This window comes from Adiantum capillus-veneris, chromosome 12 (assembly GCF_014529385.1).
Source record: "Adiantum capillus-veneris isolate H3 chromosome 12, ASM1452938v2, whole genome shotgun sequence".
Classification (NCBI taxonomy): Eukaryota; Viridiplantae; Streptophyta; class Polypodiopsida; order Polypodiales; family Pteridaceae; genus Adiantum; species Adiantum capillus-veneris.
In genome coordinates, this window is record NC_140942.1 from 102,313,801 (window position 1) to 102,327,558 (window position 13,758).

Consider the following 13,758-nt stretch of genomic DNA (forward strand, 5'->3'; position numbering starts at 1 on the left):
CTCTCTCACTTATGGCCTTCCCTAATTTTTATGGTAAGCCTGGGGAGGTTGCTCCAGACTTTTTGGATAATTTGGAAATGGCCTTTCTGGTATCGGGAAGGGATGACGAAGCTACTAAGTTAAGGGCCTTTCCTTTGGTCTTGAGGGAAGGTGCAAAATTATGGTATCAAACTTTGGCACCTGAAGAAAGAAGAGACTGGGAGTCCTTAAAGATGGCCTTCATCGAAGAATTTCGCCGCCATGAGCCTCCAGAGGAGATATGGAGACAGCTCTTAGAGCTACGCCAAACATCACCCAATGACTATAGAAGCTATGAAGGAAAGTTTTCCAACCTGTGGGAGAAATGGCGTGCATCACTAGGTGAAGGAGAAAGGGCGCCAGAATGCCTAAAGAAGGACTGTTTCCTGGCAGGGCTTTACCCCATCCTTCGAGAAAAGGTAAAAGGTAAATTCCCAGATACCTTTGATAAAGCTATGACTTATGCAAGGGAGAAGGATAGGAAGTTAAAATTCCAAGCTCAACTACAAGGGGGAATGGAGCCTCCACCGCTAGCTCAACCTACGGCAAGGGTAGTAGCAGGGACAGGAGCAACAGACCAAGAGTCCTCTCAACAAGAATTACTTCAACAAATCACCAATCAACTAGAGAGCCTATCCATCAATCTGGTTCAAGGTGTAAGGGCTCCCCAGCCAGGAAATGAACGAAATAGACAAGAAGGACAAAGGAAAGCACGTGAGTACATTTGCTACAACTATGGAGAGGTAGGTCACGGCATGTATTATTGCCCCCATCCACGACGCTATCAAGGAAATGGTAATCAAAGACGGCCTCCTCGCCAGCAAGTCACTCCTCCTCGAGCTAAGCCACTAAATGGACAAAATGCACACGTGGCCCCACCAATCCAAATATTGAGACCCCCTCCTTCACCACCACAAGCACCAACAGAGATCCCTCCACTACCATCGGGAGGGGAGGACAGGGCTGTCTCTGTCATATGTCTTGACAATGGTAAGGATAAAGGGAAAGAAAAAATGGAGGAAGCTGTTGCCATGCCAATAAAGAGAGTTAGGAGACAAAGAACTGATGAAATGGAAGCTTCAGAGCCGGATAAAGGGAATGAGGGTTCCTCCCAAGTGATAGGAGACAAGAAAAGGAAGATTAGGTCAAGGAGGCACATAGGAGTAGAAGACTTTCCACTTGGGGTAGGATCCATACCCTACGACCTGGTAGCAGATGTGAGTAAGCAAGGACCAAAGATTTCATGGCAGCAACTCCTCCACCTTTCCCCAAAGATGCGTAGAACCTGGTCTAAGATGGTCAACACCAGGAGGGCTAAGGCAAAGTTAGTTGGGTCTATTAGTGCAAGAGGCATGAAGGATATCGTGCCAATCATTGATGCAGAGATTAAGAGTCAGCGAGTCTCCAATGTGTACGTAGATGGTGGAGCCGAGATTTGTGTTATGACAGAGAAATTAATGCACATGTTGGGTTTGGAAGTAAACGAGCAAACTTCCTTACAAGCTAAGATGGCAAATAATGTAAGGGTGGCTTGTGTGGGAAAGGTTAATGGAGTGAAGGTTTCAGCTTTTGGTGTTGCAATCTCAATTGATGCTTATGTGATCCCAACTAAGGGGGAGGGCTATCCGCTAATCCTTGGAAGACCTTGGCTTATGGCTGTGAAAGCTAGGCAAGATTGGGAGACATGTTCCCTTGAGTTGCAACCAAATCATAAGGTAGGTGGCAAGCAACAAAAAATTGTGTATGACATGAAGCAGGGTAGACAACAAGACCTAGAGATGGAGACTTCTATGGATGAATGGAGCACAAGCAGTTGCTCTTCATCTGAGGATGAGTCATCTGAGGAGGATGCTAGCTCTTTGGAAGTCATGGGTATAATAATGCGAAACCCAGAAGGAGAAGGTGGTCAAGACTCTCTAAACAAGGAAGAAGCCACAGGCTTAGAGGAGATGCAAGCTAAGGACCTACTAGAAGAAGAGACAGAACCCTATTTGCAGGTACTAAAGAAGCATGCTGGCCTCTTTATAACTGATTACGAGCACATTAAAGGAGTGACGGTAACCCAACACCATATCCAATTAAAGGAAGGTGCCAAACCAGTGGTGCAAAGGCTAAGGAAATTAGGGCTAGTGCAACAAGATGCACTCTTAAAAGAAGTAAAAAGATTACTCAAGGCAGGATTTATCTACCCAGTGGAAGATTCTGAGTGGGTGTCTCCAGTTGTGGTAGCACCAAAGAAAAATGGGAAGTGGAGGGTATGTGTGGATTACAAGCCTCTAAACGCAGCCACAAAAAGGGACCATTTTCCTTTGCCTTTTCAAGATGAAATACTAAATGAAGTGGCTGGTCATGAAAGGTACACAGTGTGTGATGGGTACTCAGGCTACTTCCAAATCAGAATTGCAGATGAAGACCAAAGAAAGACTACCTTCATAACACCTTGGGGGTGTTTTTCTTATAGAGTTATGCCTTTTGGTTTAACTAATGCCCCAGCTACTTTCCAGAGGTTTATGAACTTGGTGTTTCAACCTTACTTTGGTAAGTCCATACGAGTCTTCATTGATGATTTTTGCATTTACAGCTCTAGGGAAGTACATCTGTCCAAGGTTGATGAAGGTTTCACCCATCTGGCCCAATTGGGTGGGCAATTGAATAAAGACAAGTGCCACATAGGTGAGAGCAAGGTCACTCTACTAGGCCATGTTGTGTCTCAAGATGGTATTGAGGCTAACCCTGAAAAGGTAAAGACATTGTTAGCTTTACCTACTCCTTCAAACGTGAAGCAACTAGTCTCCTTCATTCAAAAGGTTCTCTACATGGGACGATTCATACATCTCCTTTCTCAGGCAATCTATCCTTTGCAGCAGCTCACTAAACACACTACATTGACATGGAGTGAGGAGGGTGAAAGGTGATTTCAAGAAGTTAAAACCATTTTGAGCTCATTGCCTGTCGTCCTACAACCCACATGGGGTGAATTATTCTATGTAAATCCTAGTGTAGGTCCAGAAGCTCTAGGAGCTGTCTTGATGCAAAAAGACCCAAAGACATCTCTCATGAGACCAGTCTACTTCTCTAGTAGAGTGATGACAGCTGCTGAAAAGGGTTTCAGCGCAACTGAGCAATTGGTGCTAGCTCTTAAGTTTGCAGTGGAGAAGTTTCGGGCTTACTTACTTCGGAGACAATTTGTGGTAATCACAACTGAGGAGGTTTTTCCATATGCCCTACAACACATGGAATTGTCTCAAAGAATAGCAAAGTGGGTGGTGCAGCTTCAAGAGTTTGACTACACACTACAAGTAGAGGATTCCACCCGTGCTTGTTTGGCAGATGTCCTCACACAAAGGTGTTATGAGAAGGCCAAGAAAGAGGCACCTAGTAAGGTACCGCCTATCCCGGAGCCTGAAGTTCTACTGGGAGCACACAGTTTGTATTTTGATGGGGCTTACAAGAGGACCCAAGACAAGGCATCAGCAGGCATAGTAATATTAGGTCCAGAGAAGGAGAAGATCTTTGCAAAAGGGTTTCATCTAAAAGAGGTTCATTCTAACAATGAAGCAGAGTACCATGCCCTTGTTTTAGGGTTGCAATGTTGTCTTTCTCAGGGCATCACAAAGCTAAATGTTTTTGGTGACTCCATGTTGATTGTTAAGCAAATGGTTGGTGTATGGGCCTGTAAAAATGACAAATTGTCTGTTAAGATGAGGGAAGCAAAGGCCTTGTTGAAGGGTTTTAAAGAAGTTCGAGTGCACTTTGTACCTAGGGATCAAAATCGAGAAGCAGATGCCTTAGCAGGTGAAGAACTACAAACTCTCATAGTAGGTGCTATCCTTGTGAAAAGTCCTTTATACCAGGGAAAGGAGGAGCTGCATGATTTACTTTACTTTCTTGAGCATTGTGAAGCACCCTCTGGTATGAGTAAAAGTGAACGTAGGTGGTTGGCAAAAAAGGCTACCAGCTATAGCTTAGTGAATGAGGACTTGTATTGTAGAGGGAAAGATGCTGTCTTAAGGAGAGTTCCTGCATACCAAGAGATAAAGGATATTTTGTTTAGTTGTCATGAAGGTGTGTGGTGGCCACTTTGCACAAGAGATTACTAGCAGAAAGATTTTACAAGCAGGGTTCACGTGGCCAAGCCTCCATCGAGATGTACAACATTGGTGCCGCACATGTGAGGTTTGCCAAAAAGCTGGACCAAGGTGTCTTACCCATGAAAATCAGCATCCAATCAAAACCTATGGGCCATTTGAAAAATGGGGGATAGATGCAATAGGGCCACTATCTTGCACTCAATCAGGGAAGGAATACATCATTATGGGGGTGGAGTACATGACCAGATGGGCAGAATCTCGTCCCACAAAGCGCATCACAGCCAAGGACGTGAGTGATTTCATTTTTGAATGCCTTTGTTGCCGTTTTGGCACACCTTTGGAGATTCTCTCGGATAGGGGACCGAGATTTCGAGCTGATTTAGTCGGGCAATTGATGAGCAAGTTAAAAATCAAGCGCAGGCACTCTACACCATACTACCCTCAGTGCAATGGTCTTGTGGAAAAGGTAAATGGTCTTATATGTAAAATCATCACTAAGCAAGTGCATTTACATCCTAAGGCATGGGACAAACACCTAGATGCAGCACTTTGGGCCTACAGAACATCCTTTAAAACATCCTTGGGGTATACACCTTTTCACTTGGTTTACGGGCAAGAGGCACTATTGCCTATAGAAGTGGGGCTAGCGAGCCTCCGAGTTCTAAAAGCACATCAAGAGGATAGTCAAGAGAAGCAGGTGGAAGGAAGAATCATCGATTTGGAGAGTTTAGGGCTAGATCGAGAGTCAGCAGTGAAGTACTATGCAGCCCAGGCAGAGAAGAAACGAAAGTAGTTCAATCGCAACCTTGTCAAGAAAGGTATCAAGGAAGGTTCTTTAGTGCTCAGATACGACAATCGCTTTGATCGCAGGAAGGATGGTAAGTTCTTGCTTAAGTGGGAAGGCCCTTTTGTAGTGATACAGAGGTTCTCAAATGGTAGTTACCAATTAGGTGACCTAGATGGTAAGGTACATCAGACCCCGGTAAATGGTTGGCGATTGAAGGCCTACCAATGTCGTCTTTCACAGCCATATGCTGGTGAAATCAATGCTAAGGATGGTTCAGAGGAGAGCTCATCATATTCGAGCTCCAACTAAGGTAACAATCATGTACATAGTCGTTTCAAAAAAAAAAAACAAAAAAGACAAAAAAAAAGGAAAAAAAGAGAAGAAAAAAAGAAAAAAGAGAATGCTACCAGTGAAAGCGGATATTGACAATGGATGGGGTATGGCTTTCAAGGGTCTAGGAGACCAGTTGTTAGTCATGGATGGATACAATTATTCATCAGAAAGGACTAAACAGGGTGCATCAGCCAAGAAAGCAGTAACATGGCAAATTCAATTGGTACCAGGTGGGTAAGTATTCAAGAGAACCCTATTGTAGCACAACCTACAGCTAGAGGCATCAAATACCTCTAGCTTAAGGGGGAGGGCTATATGATGCATGGTTTTTAGGACCCCTTCTGAAGATGCAATAAAGGCACAGTCAGTTGTTGGGGAGATGAGGATACTCTAGTCCAAGGGATCTCGAAAGAGAAGAAAAATCTACTTCACAAGCACCAAAGAGTAAAAAGTGCCATGGACAGAAGATACGTGGGAACGAGCTCTTATGCATGCCTACAACCTATATCTTACAGAATGGCCCATTCTAGGTGTGAATTTCTAGTGAAATTTACATGAGGATGTTCGTGTGGACTCACAACACAGCATACTCCGTTTTCACTTTTTTACCGACAGTAAATATTTTTTACCACAGTAAATATTTTTTACCTACAGTAAATATTTTTCACCTACATGGTAAATACAAATCACTTTTTACCTACAATAACTTTTTAAATATTTTTTACTGCACCATCAGTATTTGGTAGGTAACAGTTCACTGTTACTAGAAGCGGTGACTGGGCATCAACAATGCAGTTACAGGAGGAGAAAAGGGGAAAATCTTATGGTAAAGGTGAGTCAACAGGGACAAAGACTTTTGAGTTGAAAAGAAACATGCTGATTTTTTCAAAGAACACATGTCAAAAGAAGCCATGGTTGAGGATTTTTTGAGAATTTGATATTCAGGAGGACCCAGCTGCCACCTTTCCCCCGCAGGTCCCCCCCTGACATGTGCAGAACCTCCAGTTTCAACAGTCACCTTACCTGCTCTTAAATGCTGGTCAAGGCCTTATCCCCATGTGTCACAATCAGAAAAATCAGCATTTACCCTCCCCTCTCACATCACTCTAGAGAATATCTTGATGGTGACATATCAGGTGACCTCAATCTGTTGACCACCCTAAGCAAAAAGTAACCCCAATCAACGGATTTAAGCATGTTTATCCCTAATCCTAAACCCTCTCAGAAACCTATATAAGGAGGCCTTCTCTCACTCAAAACCAACACTTCACCCACTTCACCAAGCAACGAAGCTGTGACGACATTGCTCACAACGAAGAGCTATGGATGGAGCTCTACTCTCTCTCCCTCTCTCTCTCTCCCTCTAGTATGCTACATTACTAGCCCTAAAACCTAAATAAGGAGTCTTCTCTTATGCTCCATGGCCACCATCCTCGCCATCATTCTCTAAGGTATTGATGTGTTGCTAGTAGGATCATACCTACTTGCTGGGTTGATTGTTTTTGACAAGGGATTATGCCATCCTTGGCTTGCTTCTCTATATCCTTGTTATGTATGATCAGATGCCGTTGTATTGTTAAGCTGATGTCTTGTGTATATATATGCTACATAAGGTCCCTAAGCTTCGTTTCTATTTGTTTTTCCATATGTTTTGAGGCCATCATAATGCCAGAAGTCTCACTTGCCTATGTGCACTATGTGTGAGGTCCCTAAACCTCTTAATTTAGGGTGGTGCCCCCTTTGTTTTGTTCTTTGATTGTTTGCATGAGGCGTGGTTTGTGGAGTGTGCACGAGTACAGAGGCCACTTGATTGCACTGCTCTTTTTCCCGCTATCACTACTGATCCCAATCTGTTCTTGATTCTAACACTATTTTAGTGAGAACCGTGCATAGTGTTTTATTTGTGGCCTCAACTTGCCCATTGGCCTGTGGATGGTATGGTGCGGATTTCCTATGTATGACCATGAATTCCTCTAGCAGGTATTCAATGACTTCATTGAGAAAATGTGTTCCACGCTCACAGACAATTTCTATTGGTAACCCGTAACGTACAAAAACATTCTCATACAAAAATTGTGTCGTGGTGCGTGCATTATCTTTTTGTGTTTCTTTGGCTTCGACCCATTTTGTGAGATAGTCCGTAGCCACAATGATATATTGGGCATGGGTGCGATATGCAGGGGGTGATATAGGTCCCACAAAGTCAATGCTACATTTTGCAAATGCTCTTGCTCCCATCATTGGCCGTAATGGCATCTCATCTTTTTTTATTGGCATCTTGGTGCGTTGACATGTGTCACAACACTTTACAAACTCTTCAGCATCCATGTGCAATGTAGGCCACCAAATTCCTGCGGTTAAGACAATTTTTGCCGTCTTATCGCCCGAAAAATGGCCTCCACTTATTCCGCTATGTGCATGTTCTAGAATCAGCAGGTATTCGCTTTCACTTGCACAGATTCTAAGTTGATTGTCCTTACCTCGTTTATAGAGTTGGTTCCCAATTAACTGAAAGTCACGAGATTCCAACTCTATAGCTTTTTCCCGTGCTCTTGTGATGTTCTCAGGGAACGTCCTGGTGGTTAAGAAGTCAATGATATATTGACTCCATGCAGGTGCTATGTTTACTTGAAACAAAGTTGTGTGATCCACTGGTCGTTTGGCACTACATATAGTACAATTGGTAACATAAGAATGTGTGTCCGCATACATAGTTGGCCAATAAACCCCTAACTGTTTCAGTCTCTGGTGTGTCTTCACTGTTGAGCAATGAAATGCACAACCTTGGACATGTGCCTCTTCAAAGTAGCACTCGAATTCTTCCGGATTTATACATAATCGTAGGATTAGGTCCGATCCAAGATGATACAGCCGTCCTGCTATCAACTGGAAGTTTTTTGTTTGTCGAATTGTTTGCTATTTGGATCTGCATTCCGTATTATCAAACCTACTTCCGAAGGAAAGAATGCTAACAATTTCCTGAGACCATTTGGGTACCATTTCAATGTTGAAAAGATAAGCATCTGGTATGTCATCATCTACTCCTTCAGGAGCTTCCCCGTTGTGTATCCTTGAAAGATGATCCGCTCGTAGATGGGTTTTACCCTTTTTGACCACCACTGTGAAGTCAAATTCTAGCAATATAATAAACCAGCGTATAATTCTCCCTGTATTGCAAGGTTTATTTACTAGGTACAAAAGAGCTTGATGATCTGTGAAGAACACAAATTTGTTTGCCAGCAAATAATGCCGAAATTTCTTTACAGCATAAATCATTCATAACCCTTCCCGCTCAGTGGTTGTGTAGTTCTTTTCTGCACTATTTAATTGTCGGCTCACATAGCAAACTGGAAAATCCATAGTTCCGTCTCCAGGTTGAGCTAGAATACTTCCAATGGCATATGCTGATGCATCAATGTGCACATGGAATATCTTTTCCCAATCTGGTGCCTTTAGTACAGGTGCTGATATAAGGTTTTCCTTCAGCTTTTGGAATGTAGTTTCACACTCCTTGGTCTACTCGAAATTGACTAGCAAATGATACAGACGTTGTGCGATAACCGCATACATGTATATGAATCTTCGATAATATCCGCAGTGTCCCATGAAGGATTGCACTTGTTTCGCATTAGTAGGCCTGGGTAGGTCTACAATGACTTTGACTTTGTCTAGGTCTGTGATTATGCCATTTCTTGAGACAATGTGTCCTAAGATTCGTCCTTGCTTAACCATGAATACACACTTTTCCGGGTTAAGATAGATTCGATATGTCCTGCACTTTTCAAAGACCTTTTGCAAATGGTCGGTATGTTCCTCTCGTAGAAGAGAGTGTACACACAGGTCATCCATGTAAATTTCTAAGAATATTCTGAGGTATTCTTTGAATGCGTGGGTCATTAACCTTTGGAAAGTGGCTGGTGCATTAGTTAAGCCAAATGGCATAACTCGATACGCATAAATCTCCCATTCTGTGGCAAACTCTGTTTTGTGTTGATCCTCCCTTGCTATTGCCAGTTGGTTGTATCCTGAAAACCCATCCAAAAAGGAATAATCCCGTTTCCCGGCCACTCGCTCAAGTACATGTTCTGTGATTGGCAAGGGATAATTATCCCTTATGATTGCTGCATTCACCTTCTTGAGGTTTACACACACTCACAGTTTTCCATTCTTTTTGGGAACCACCACAATGGGTGACACCCAATCTGTATGTTCAATCTCATAGATGAATTCCGCTTCCATCAGTTTATCAATCTCTTCTTTGATTCGTTTATCAAATGTGTCATTATATGTATAAGGACGTTGTTTGCTAGGTTTTGCATCCGACTTCAAAGGAATTGTATGTTGACATATCACCGGATCAACTCCTTTGAGGTCTTTATAGGACCAAGCAAACACATCTTTATACTTCTTGAGAAGTTGTGTTAGTTGTTATTCCTCTTCAGGCTCTAAATTGTTAGCTATATCGACCGGCTGAGGCTTTTCACCTGGTTCTGCGAGGTCTATCTTTTTTGCATTTTCAGGCCCATCATAGGATTCTTGGTTGGTTCTTTCCCTGACTAGTGGTGTCATTATGATTTTTATGTCCTGGATAGTAAATTTCCGATAGTGTGATGGTACATTCATGTTCCCCTTTTCTGACTCCCCTTTACCATTGCTATCTTCTTCAGTGGTCCATATCTCTCTCAAAGACCGTTTCAGTTCTTGGTATTTCTGTTTACGCTCCCATTTGGTCCACTGTTGGTCTTTTGTTGTTTCTTTTTTTATTCTTGAGATTTTTGTGATTTTGTTTCGGTTTTAGCTTTTCGTACCTGTTTTATTTCCTCTTGCTTTCTTTCTATTCGATTTTTTGAGAATCTTCCTGATATTTGATCTTTTACAAAATCCTCTGCTTTTACAAGCATCAAATAGTGAGTTTTACCCTTTATACTTGGCATCAGGTTCTCTCTCGCTTTGTTTCCTGCTCGTTTCCTCCTATAGCGTTCTTGGCGTCTAGGGTGTTGATTAGCAAAATCATAAAACTTGATATTCTCGATTTCATTTCCGCGCTCACTTGAGATGTTTGAACACTCATTATCTGCATCATCATTTACTTCCAAATGTTCAGAGGAGTTGTAAAACTCTTCTTGTTCTGGTGGTTCTACCGTCTCTTTTTCTGGTATAACTCTTACCATGTAATAGGGTAGCACATCATAGCCATCCTTATCGCAAAATTTTGTTGTTGGACTATCGGTAATGGTACAGACATCCAATGTTGCTAGTATGTGTTCCCATTCTAGAGGTTCCAAGGCGTCTTCAGGGAAAGGTTCCGGAATATACTCCTTGTCCTCAATTGCTCTTTCTAAGACGTAGTCCTCTCTTCTTAAGTTTCCACAATGTGAAGCTCCGCACATCCATAGCTCTTTTGGTTGCTCTAACTCTTCCACCGGTGTTTGGTTCACATCTTTGTAACTATGGTCTTTCAGGTGTATTTTAGTTGTTGTCTCACCATGTCTGAGGTATATGTGTTCATAACCCCAATCTTGGACCATCTTCAATTGTCGCATGAATGGTCGTCCCAAGATTATCTCATAATTGTTCTTTTTGTCGAAATCGACTATTGCAAATGTATGCTCATACTCGATTCCGCACAAAGTGACAATCACTTTTTCTAAAAGTACTAGAGGCTTCTCCATGAACCCATCTGCAAATTGCAGTTTCATTCTGGTAGCCCTCAAAGCTGGTTTTCCCCATTTTTTCCAGATTTTCTTGGTGGCGATAGCAAATCTCGCTCCACTGTCAAGAATAGCCTTGGAAACCACTCCTTGGAATTCTACCGGTAGCGTAGTGTTTCCGTCTTCTCCCTCACAATATTCTCCAACCTTATTCAATGGTACTGGTCTAGTGTTTAGTTAAGGCCTGTCCAACTCTCTGATCCCTTCTTGTAGCTTCAAGGTGGGGTCTTTGACTCCAAAGTTTTCTAGGCATTTTCTTACTGTGGTCCACATGTTTGGCCTTAACCTTAGGAGTTCTGCTAACGTGATTGTGCATGCCACAGGAGTGGATAACAACTCAATCAATCCCACTACGAATCCATTACCTTGTTAGAAGAAAGTCTTTGAGATGGGATTGCTCTCACTTTCGACTTAGCTTCATACTCTCCTAGGTAAGAGGGTAAGGTTCTCAATGAGTCTGGTTGGCTATGCCCTGAACTAATAGATCCTTGGTCTCCCCCTTGTGAATGTATCTCAAAGTTCATTTGAGACCTTGCCTCAAATTCTTCAATAGGAGGTAAGATCACATTCTTTTCTTTTCTCGTGCTATTCGTGTGGTTACTCATCCTATTAGCCTCGTTGGCCTCACGGATTTTCTTCCACAGATCATTTAGACCGTTACAGTCCTTACCCATTTCTGTCAATATTTTAGGCTGGAACCCGTCACTTGCCCCATCGGTGGTATTTGGCACTATGATAGGCTCTCCTCTGGACTCATAGGAATTAGTGAGTCTTTCCTTTGTTTCCACATGTTTCTCTAATGTTGGTTAGATAGGGGTTGGAGCTGGTGCCTCATGCCAAGTTGCAGGTTTACCCAGCGGGTCTTCCATCAATGATTGAGCCGTCTCGATCGTCTTTTTACACATATCCAACCTCTGTTTTTCTATTTCTGCATACGGATAAGTCATCCACCTTTGCTCCTAGGTTTGGTTCCTTTTAAGTTGAGCTTCATAAGCTTTTAGTAGCGCATCCAGCTGCTCATTTACCTTGTCTGCCAGTACAGATCCTCCTGATCCTACACTCTTGGGCTCTGCTATCTCCTTGGGTGCTATGGCTGCTGTGGTGTGTGAGCTTAAGCTAGCTAGATCCTCTAACCGCTCCAATCTGTCCTTGGTATGTTTCAACTCCTCGGATAGGGTTGTTTTCTCACGTTCCTTCCTGGCTTTCCTACGCGCCTTTCTAGCTTTCCAAGTGCTTCTCTGATTTTTCGTTTTTGAACTTTGGGCATCGGTTTTTGGTTCTTCAACTATGGGTTCATTCGTCCTTCTTTGAGCTTGGGCCCGTGTTACCGCCTGAATTGGTATGATTGTTTCCAATGAAGATCCCAATGGATAATATGCATGCATTCATCCATTGGGATCTTCATTGGGATCTTCATAATATGCCTAGATGAAGATCCCGCTTTGGTGCCTATGCATGCATATTATCCATTGGGATCTTCATAATATGCATGCATAGGCACCAAAGCCTTATCTTCTGATTCAGTTACTGTTGGTGTGTATCTTACACCAACTGGTCGTAATCCTGGTAGGGGTGGTTGTTGCCCCAACACCGGTTGTGGTCTTTCTACACCTACAGGTCCTGGTAAGTTGCCTGCTTGATATCTAGGCATCGGAGGAACTTGAGGGGAAGCTACTGGGGCTTGGGGAGTGTAAGGTCTCTCTCTCACATATCCCTTGTTATAATAACATTCCTCGGTCCCATGGTTTGTCCATTTTTTTTCAATAGCACACCACTTGGGCTGTTTAGCCTGGGGTTTGGCGTACAAGTTGATCTTTTTTAGCACTTCATCTACAAGCTGCTCCTGATTTACCGCTAATTCTCCTTTTGGTGCTGTCTTAGAAGACTTGCTTCCACTTTGTTGTGAAGACGAATCGTCATCAAGGTCCTTGAACTCCCCCTCTTTGTAGACTGCACAATTGTCCACAAGGTACAGAGCCTCCTTGGTCAACTCATTCAACGTCGTGCTCCTCTTCATATGTAAGTCTTTCTGGAGATCTGCATTCCTTAGTCCTTGGATGAATATCAGCATAAGTCTGGACTGAGTTGGCAGTTCTTCAACAGGATAGAACTTAACATATCTTTTTAGTCTTAGGGCTGCCTTTCGTACAGATTCTCCATCTTTCTGTTTGAATTTATGGATCTGTGAGACGGTATTATGAGCGATTCCCCTTTGAGAGAATTCCTCGATAAACTCGTCAAACACTTCCTCCATCGACTCAAAGTCTCTACGCTCTACAGAGTCAAACCAAGTGACAGCATCATCCTCTAGGGTTAGTCCAAACCCTGCAAATTGGGTAGGAAAATCTAACACTTCTTCGTCCCTAATTTCACGCACAAAGGTTGCTACATGATCTCTTGGGTCTCTGCTTCTTGTGTATTTCTTGTTTACCCATTTTTGTACTTGAGAAGGTCTAATCCTTTGATGGTCTATAAACCTCATCATTGGATCTCCCCGTCCTAGTCGATATAACTCCTCAGGCCTTCTGTAATAGGCTGGTTCCTCTCCCAATGGTGCTCCTAAGCCATAATTTCTAACGGTTCTTGCTGGAGGTGGTTCTTCTCTTCGAACTCGTTCCATGGGTGGTCCTCCAGGCTCTGATGACCCCTGTGTCTTTGGCTTACTCTCTGTCTGATACCTTGAATAGAGTGGTGGTTCTTGCAAATCCCTGAGCCCTCGTGAGGCTTGATAACCATCTCGGTTTCGGTATGATTCCATTGTTGCACTCTGTCGAATCCATGCCTGCAATGATGGCTGGTTTGATGGTTGGTCTTGGTT